The 8,796-nt window shown below is 43.0% G+C and overlaps 1 long non-coding RNA gene across 2 annotated transcripts in view; it reads right to left on the bottom strand.

The window, feature by feature from the left end:
* Positions 1-5,707, bottom strand: part of LOC115063154 — a 65,889-nt gene extending 60,182 nt beyond the window's left edge. For both annotated transcript variants that reach the window (XR_003843053.1, XR_003843054.1), the window contains exons 1-2: positions 5,569-5,707; positions 5,132-5,194 (exon numbers count right to left, since the gene is read on the bottom strand). This is a non-coding gene — a long non-coding RNA (uncharacterized LOC115063154). The remainder of the gene's footprint in view (positions 1-5,131; positions 5,195-5,568) is intronic.
* Positions 5,708-8,796: the final 3,089 nt, after the last annotated feature.

The raw sequence follows: 8,796 nt of genomic DNA, 5'->3' as shown, positions 1-8,796 counted from the left end.
ACAATGAATTTATGAAATTCCTCAGCAAATGGATGGATCTGGAGGGTATCATCCTGTGTGAGGTAACCCAATCACAAAAGAATTCACATAATATGCACTCACTGATAAGTGGATATTAGCCCTGAAACCTAGAATACCCAAGATACAATTTGTAAAACACATGAAACTCAAGAAGAAGGAAGACTAAAATGCGGACACTTTTCCCCTTCTTAGAATTGGGAACAAAACTCCCATGGAAGGGGTTACAGAGACAAAGTTTGGAGCTGAGATGAAAGGATGGACCATCTAAAAACTGACCCACCCAGGGGTCCATCCCATCATCAGCCACCAAACGCAGACACTATTGCATACACCAGCAAGATTTTGCTGAAATGACCCTGATATAGCTGTATCTCGTGAGGCTATGCCAGTGCCTAGCAAACACAGAAGTGGATGTTCACGGTCATGTATCGGATGGAACACAGGGCCCCCAATAGAGGAGCTAGAGAAAGTACCCAAGGAGCTGAAGGGCTCTGCAACCCTGTAGGTGCAACAACAATATGAACTAACCCCCAGAGCTCGTGTCTCTAGCTGTATATGTAGCAGAAGATGGTCTAGTCGGCCATCATTGGGAAGAGAGGCCCCTTGGTCTTGCAAACTTTATATGCCCCAGTACAGGGGAACACCAGGGCCAAGAAGTGGGAGTGGGGGGGGGAGGTCAGTGGGAGGGTATAGGGAACTTTGGGGATAGCATTTAAAACGTAAATGAAATAAATTCCTAATAAAAAATTGTGAAAAAAAGAAAAAATTATTCTTTTTATTGGCATGGATGTTTTACCTGAACCATAGATCAGAGTGCTACTTTTATGCTTGGTGCCCTCATTGGTGAGAAAAGGGCATCAGAGTCTCTGGGACCGGAGTTACAGACAGTTATGGGCTGCCATGTGGGTGCTGAGAATTGAACCTGAACCTGGGTCCTCCAGAAGATCAGCTAGTGCCCTTAACCACTAAGTCATCCCCCCAGCTCCAAATAATACACTTTCTTAATCAAAGTGTTTAATAATGTATGTACATGCCATAGGTTCTGGGATAGAATTGACCTTTGCTTAACAGGGTAGTGTGTATAGTCTCAGTAATGTTGAATGAGGTTTTTTTCTCTCAGCCCTTTGGGCTTTGGCTGTGCAGTTTCCTCAAAAGCTTCTCCCAAGCCTCTTGGTCACCAAATGAATCTTGCTCATCTTTTAGAACCTATATCACATGAGCCTTTCTCAATGAAACCTTCCCTGACGTAATAGAATAGATTGTGGTCATTTTATGCCCATGTTCCCACAGAGCCTGTACAAACATCCTCACCTTTCCTGGAGAGTTCATTGCAAAGGACCCTTTCTTTACCTATCTTCTTTTCTGTCTTACTATAAAATACTAGAAGGCAGTGGTTATTTCACATCTGAATCTCTAGCCCTTATTATAGTCTGTAGCACAAGTTTTATTACAGGGGTGGGAGGACAGGAAAGAAGTAAAGTACACTTTATGGAGTTTATGGGTTCTTATCCATCTACTGTGGCTCGAGAATGTATATATCTCCTTTAAGCCTAAATCTATGTGATCTGTCTGTTGGAAAATGTGTTTTTATGTGACTACATAACATAACTTGTGATGTGTGTGTGTTATTTTTTACAGCCAGAATCCTCACCAGTACTTTTCTTCCAGTGCTATGGAGAGAACTTTTGCACACACTAGGCAAGTTTACTATCACTGAGCAACATCCCCAGCTCTTACCAGCTTCATCCTGCCTTTAGCTTCAAAGTCCTCAAATAGGATCGTATTAGGATCACTTTCATCTACACTCATTTCCCAAGAGGTAAAGTACCAAGAACCTTTAAATTTCATTTAAAAATGTCCCCTCTACCTGTAGCTTGAGCTCCATGTCTTCAGTCTGAGACTTTAGCTGGGCCTAGCCTTTTCTGTTCCTTTCCTCTGGGTAGTTAATAAGCTTTCTAGTCACATTGATCCTCCTGTAGCTAAATGATTTTCATTGGAATTGATCTAAGACTAAATGACAGTTTTCTTTATTATTTTTGTTTTTGTGTATATGTGAAATATATATACTTTTCTGGTGTGAGTGCACATACGTGTGTGAGTGTGTGCATGTATGTATGTGTGCATGTGTGTGAGCATGTGCACACATATCTCTATATGTACAAGAATGCAGACACCTACAGTTGATATGGAGTGCTTTCTTCAGTTGTTGTACACCTAATATGCTGAGATGAGGATTTCCAGTTGAACCCAGAGATGACCATAGCAGGCTTGTTGTGGGACTCTGTCTCTGCCTCCTGTGCATTGGGATCACAGGCTGGCCTCTATGACCATTCAGTATTTATGTTAGTGCTAGGAATGAGAACTAGGTTCTTCATCCACTGAGCCTCGAAATAAATGCGTTTACACTTTATGATGATTTTTTTCCTGGTAGATGTCAGATGGGCTCGGCTGGCACAGATGATAGAGCATGCAATCCCCATTCTTATTTTTGGCCTTGGTCCTGTCTGACTTGGATGCTTGACCATTTTACTCAGACTTGTTACCTGGAAAGTTTGGCTTTGTGCCACCACACGGTCTGGTAGGATTCCCTGTCCTTTCCAGAGTCCTATTTATCCATCTAACTTTGCCAGAGGACTGGACAGTATTGCTCACCACATTATCTTTTGGCTCTCTAAAACTCTGTACTTGCCCAGTACCTTTTCTGGTTCCGGAGAGAATTAGTCTGCTTCCATGGTTAAGGAAGGCACTTTCCCTTTGCAGCACAAAAGAGCTCTCTGTTATACTTTTTTAGCTGTCCACCTAGTGCTTCCATAACTCTTCTTAGGTGGCTTAGTGAGAAAATCACAATGATATACACTTAGGAAGATATCATAATGGAAACCATTATTTTGTATGCTAATCAAGTAATGATAATGATAATAATAAACAAACTGTGATTTTTTTTTCTGTTTTTCATTGCCTGTTTCTTTTTTTAAAAAATGTTTTACTGTTTTTCTGGTATTGAAATTTAATTACTACATTTTTCCTTTCTTTTCTCCATTCAGTATACCCCTCCCACTCTCCCTCAAATTCATTGACTCATATATATATATATATATATATATATATATATATATATTCCTAAATATAACGTGTTCTGTCCATATGATGTAACTTGTGTGTACGTTTTGGGGACTGAACTTTTGGCACTAGACAACCAACTGGTGTGCTGAATTCCCTGGGGGATTCCACCTCGTCTTCTCCCAGCTTTCTTCTGTCACCTCTACTTCTTTGTGTAGGATTCAGGCCTCATAGGCTTTTCCTCATCCACCTGGCATATTCATTGGTGTCATCCTTGTTCGGCTCACAATTGGACTGCCATATTAGGGAGATTTTAAGGGTATAGCTCCTGTTTTACTAGGAGACATAATCTCACAGCAAAGTTCCTGATCTCTAGCTCTTACAATCTGTCTGCCTCCTCTCCCTCAATGTTCCTTGAGCCTTCAGTGAAAGAGTTGTTTGATTTGTAGATGTATGCCTTGGTACTGAGCTCCACAACTCTGCATTTTATTGGTTGTGGCTTCTGTGCTGGTCTCTGTTGCCAAGAGAAGTTTCCTTTATGAGGGGTAAAGACTACATTTAACTGTAGGTATAAGGACAAATGTTTATAGATTGATGTTAGGTATTATGCTGGTTTATTTAGTAAATTATTGGTTGTAGATGCTCTTCTAATAACTATGATTTCATTAGCACTGAGTATTTAACAAGGTTTCCAATGCTAGGTATAGTATCCTTTTTGTTGAGCAGGTCTTGACTCATTTAAATAGGGATGCCTCCCTCCATTCATAGGCTCAGAGACCAAGCCAACCTTGTGCTGTATGATCTCATTCCCTCCACATCGTTTGTTGTTCCAGGATTTGATAATCTGTTCCAAGTTAACCCAATCAACGTAATTCTCTGGAACCTGAAACTGGTACAGGGATACATAGCGTGGCAGCCAGTCATGAAAGCTGGGCCATCATGAGTGATGATGCATTCATGAAGATGGGCCACTAACTTCCATTTGAGGCTGCAGAACAGTACTGATTCTTGTCCTTACTCGTAGCAATTCTTTCTTCTATGTCTTGCACCCAAATAAGACTTAGACATTGACATGTAACGAACAAAGCATCAGGACTACAAATGGTCCTTCATTTACAGTGTTTTGTTGTTCTGTTTTGTATAGTGCGGGAGTAAAACACATTCAGTAAAAAAAAAAAAATACCTTCAATTTTCATCTTTTCTGGAGCCAGTGACATGCCTTGTTCCCAGTCAATCATATGATCACAAGGCTAAACAACTCACACGCCACAGTATAGCATGTTGCTAAACATGAGTTTTATGCATCAAGTTGGATTTCTTTAACTTTTTCAATGTCTTCAATTTATAATGGGTATATCCAGCTATACAGCCATTGTAAGTTGAGGAGCATGGGCAACTCTATCCTTCTCTGACACACTACTATCCTGGGCCTGAAAAAAGATTGTTTTCATTGTCCATGCCTGTGCTGATGTATTAGAGCGTTTTTTGCTAGCTGTTCCGCTAAGAATGACTTTGAAGCAGAATCAGCAATGAAATCAGGCTTAAATTTCTCCCACGGTGAGGGAGCGGACAGTGGCATTGTTTGACAGGTATTTTCAGACCTCCTCTGAGCTAATATCTGGGAGTGCTTCTGTCTATGAGCCTGTGTGGCCTCCTTCTGAAGTCTGTTTGCCCAGTTCATTAACTTTGTGACCTTAGACAGATTTCTTGCCTTCTTTGAGCTCCAGTTCCTTGCATGTAAAATAGAGGTCGGGTTAGACAACCACAAGGTCTCTGCTAGTTCTATGGATCGGGACAGCCTCCTTCAAGGGTCAACATCAGAAGCCCCATCTCTTCCAGCTTCCCCCACCCCTAGTCTGCTTCCCCTACGCAACAGGACTCCCTGAGTTCTGGTGTCTTGTTGAAAGGCATCTCCAGTTCTCCATTCATTGGCAATGTGGAAAGGAGCCAGGCTTTGAGCCCCAGGAGTCACCAGCCCCTTTCCTGCTCAGGTTAGGAACCCACTTCCCCAGGTTTTCTTTGATGATTCACTCAGCTGCCCCTCCCTTACCCTTGGCAATGACCTTCCAGAATGTTCTTTCTTCAGTTTTGCAGTAGGAAGACACTTCACACGCTGAGTTTTAGGAACAGACAAAATCCATCAATGGCAAAATACTTTCTTTCTCATGACCTCCCTCCTCTGGCCCCTCCAACTGTGTCTCTACCTCATGTGCCACTCCAATCAGACTCACACAGGCTGCAGCCCTCCCCCTTCCCTCCTCCCTTGAAACAATCCTACGTTCCCCACAACTTTCTCTGTTCTCTGTTCCATCTTGGCTGCCTCAGCTTGTTCCTTTCCTCTTGCTGGGTTCTTCAGTAGTAAATTAGCCTTTACCATCTCCCCTCCCTGCCACCCAGCTCCAGCCCTGTTGCCCCCTCACAGGGCCTCTCCCTCTGCAGCTGCTACAGACTGAATGAGCACAACAACAACAACAAAAAAAACCTTACCACATGTATTGAAATGAAGCTCTCCTTGGACAACTGCAGCTTTCCCTGGGCAGGATTTCAGTCTGATTTTCTCAGGGTTCCCATAGAGCCAGAGTTCCTGCCCAGAGCTCCCCCCACAGATGTCTGAGCCTGTGGTGAACCAGAGCCCTTTGCTTCTCTGGCCAGTTCTGAAGGACCAGGCCCCTCCCACTCCCAGCATCTCTGTCCACTGTTCATGAGCCTAACAAACAAGTGAGGGCAGAGGAAAGTCAGCCAAATGGGGCAGGGATTCTGCCCCAAGAGGGTTTGTTTAATTCAGAACCCTGGGCCCCCAGGGCAGGGATCCAAACTCCCCTCACTGAAGCAGAAACCAATCTTGCAAACAAACATATAAACAAATGATTACCAGTTCGTCAGGAAGGGCTGTTAAGGGCTGGCGAGCTCTGAACTGTCCCTGGCACTTACCCCAATGCTTAGGCCTCAGGATCGCCCAGAAGGGCCTGGAGGTGGGACTGAGTCTCCAAACCCTAATCTCTGCCCAAGCTCTGAGCAGCTGAGCCGGATGGTGGGGGCCTCCCCGTCAATCACTGCCTCTTTCTTCCTGGCCTCTACATCTTGAATCCCACTCCACCACTCCAGCTCATTTTGCTTTGAAAGCCTGGGCTCTTGCCCATCTCTACTGGATATCTCTGCCATCTTTTGGCAGTCTTTCATCATCCTGAACCACATTTTAATAGCTGCAAAAATGGCTTTGCCATCATGTACCACCACCCCATAAGGGTTCCTTTTCAAATGCCCCTAGGAATTGTGAAAATGACCCCAGGGAACATTTTACCTCTTGCCCTTCCCTGTTTCAGTATTCTTGATATGTAGTTATTTAAGTTATCTGAAGTCACCAAGAGCCCTGTTCAGTCTCTGTAACACCTACATGCTGTGGGACAGTTACAACACCCAGGCTCTGGGCATCAGGCAGGCTGCCAACTTGTACTGTCCTATCTTTGTCCCTTTCTGCCATCTCCAGAAAAAGCATTAGGGGCTATTACCAAGCATTTGAATATTTAGAGGGCTTGGTAAAGAGTGAGACTTCCTGTATGTCCTAGCTTTCAGCCTTGGCCATGGGGATGGACCATCATTGTTCAGTTCCAGGACCAGGCTTCAAGTTTCACAGCTAGAGCCATGCCTTGCTGTTGAACTCCTAATCCTTAGCACATAGGAGTCACTCAAATATGCTGAAATGTTTATGGGGCGCTATCTAAATGAGTGAAGCTGACAGCAATACACTTCAGGGCCTGCTGTGACCTTCTCTCTGTAAGTAAGATCTGTAGGCTCACGAGTTAGTTTTCTGGGAATGCTATAACAAGCTAACACAAAACAACAGCTTATAACAGCACCCGTGGACAAGCTCACAGCTCTGTAGATCAGAAATCTGAGTGGGCTCAGCTGAATTCTCTACAGGTCCCATAAGCCTAAGATCAAGGTTTGAGCTGGCTTGCAAGTTTAAAGCCAAGTAAGTATCGAATTCCAAGTTTATTTAGGTTATTGGCAGACTCCACTTCCTTGTGGCTGTTAGTCTCAGACCACATTTCCCTGTTGGCTGTCATTGGAGGTCACTCACTGCTTGGAGAGGTTGCTTGCATTTCTTCTCATGCGCCCTCTTCAAACTGGCAACAGTGCCTCAAGTCTTTCTCATCTCCTTGTCGTTGCCTTCTGCCAACAGATGGAGAAAGTTCAGTGCTTTTAAGGACTCACATAATTAGATTAGATCCATCCAGATGTCCTTCTTTTTCTTCTCCCTTTTTATTAGTTCTTTGAGAATTTTCTACAATGTATTTTGATCACATTTACTTTCCTTCCCCCAACTCCTCCCAGATTGTCCCCTGTTTGTGTCCTCTTTTTTTTCTAAAAACAACAACAACAAAAAACCCACCTATCAAGTCTAATTTGTGTGGTCTACATGTTCTTGAATGTGTGGCCTTTTACTGCAGTGTGATTGACCTAACAGGGTCATATCCCTACAGCAAAGGAACTCTTCCTTTCCAGAAGCTATCAGTTGTCAATAGCTCCCCAGCTAGTAGTGAAACTTCATGTCCACCTCCCCTTTCCATGTTGAGATTTGGTCTGGCTTGAACTTGCACAGATCTTGTGCATGCTGTTATAATCGCTGTGAGTTTTCATGCACAACAGCTCTGCTGTGTCCAAAATATACTGTTTTATTATAATCCTCTATTGCAGCTGGCTCTTAATGATCCCAGAGCCTTGGGAAGAGGGGTATGAACACCATTTAGGGATGAACACCCCACAATCTCTTGTTCTCTGAACCTTGTCTTGTTTTGGTGTCTGTGTCAAACAGTATCTATCACAAGAAGAAGCATCTTGGATGATGGTTGAGAGGTGTAATAATCTATGGTTATAAAAGCATTTGAAATGTAAATGAAGAAAATATCCAATGAAAAAAAATGCCTTTAAAAAAACCAAGTCACTAGAAGTTAAGTTTGGAATGTTCTCCCCTAGGGTGCCTTTCTAGCTTTATGTTCTTGGTTCCAGTAACAGTGCCATGTATGGGTCTCATCTTGTGGAGCAAGCCTTAAATCCAATCAGAAAGTGGTTGGTTACTCTATGGTATTCTTGCCTTTCCAGGCCAGTCATTATTGTAGCGTTTGGAGATTGGAGATTGGCAGCTGGGTAAGACTTTTCTTATTACTTTTCTCCTCAGGTGTGTATAGCTCTTTCTAGCCTATGACAGCTAGTCAGTGTTAACCTTGCTTTCAGATGAGTGGTAACTTGATTTCTCCAAGGTCCGTGACTCAGGTAGTGTGGTGTCGTCAGCAATAAGGTATTACTATCAAGTATGGAAGATAACTAAGATAATTGGCAGTAGCCTGTAATGCTTGAGGAGTCAAGAGGACCCCATAGACCAACAACACTAAAAGGGTAACCCATTCCTGGCCCGGGGATTTAATTTGTTGGTCTGTGGTGTCTAGTAGGAGCATTGCTATCCCATTATAGGGTTTGCCTATTTACACTCAATTTATTTATGTATTTCAAGAAGCTTCTGTAGCAATGAATTTCTATGACGTTTTAGAAAGAGCTTTAGTGTCTTTTGCCTTTTTGTGGCAAAAGACACTGTCAACAAGACAAAAAGGCCACCAACGGATTGGGAAAGGATTTTTACCAATCCTAAATCTGATAGAGGACTAATATCCAATATATACAAAGAGCTCAGGAAGCTGGACTCCAGAAATTCAAATA

The sequence above is a fragment of the Mus pahari genome, chromosome X (assembly GCF_900095145.1).
Source record: "Mus pahari chromosome X, PAHARI_EIJ_v1.1, whole genome shotgun sequence".
Taxonomy (NCBI): Eukaryota; Metazoa; Chordata; class Mammalia; order Rodentia; family Muridae; genus Mus; species Mus pahari.
This window is presented reverse-complemented; position numbering and strand designations above follow the sequence as displayed.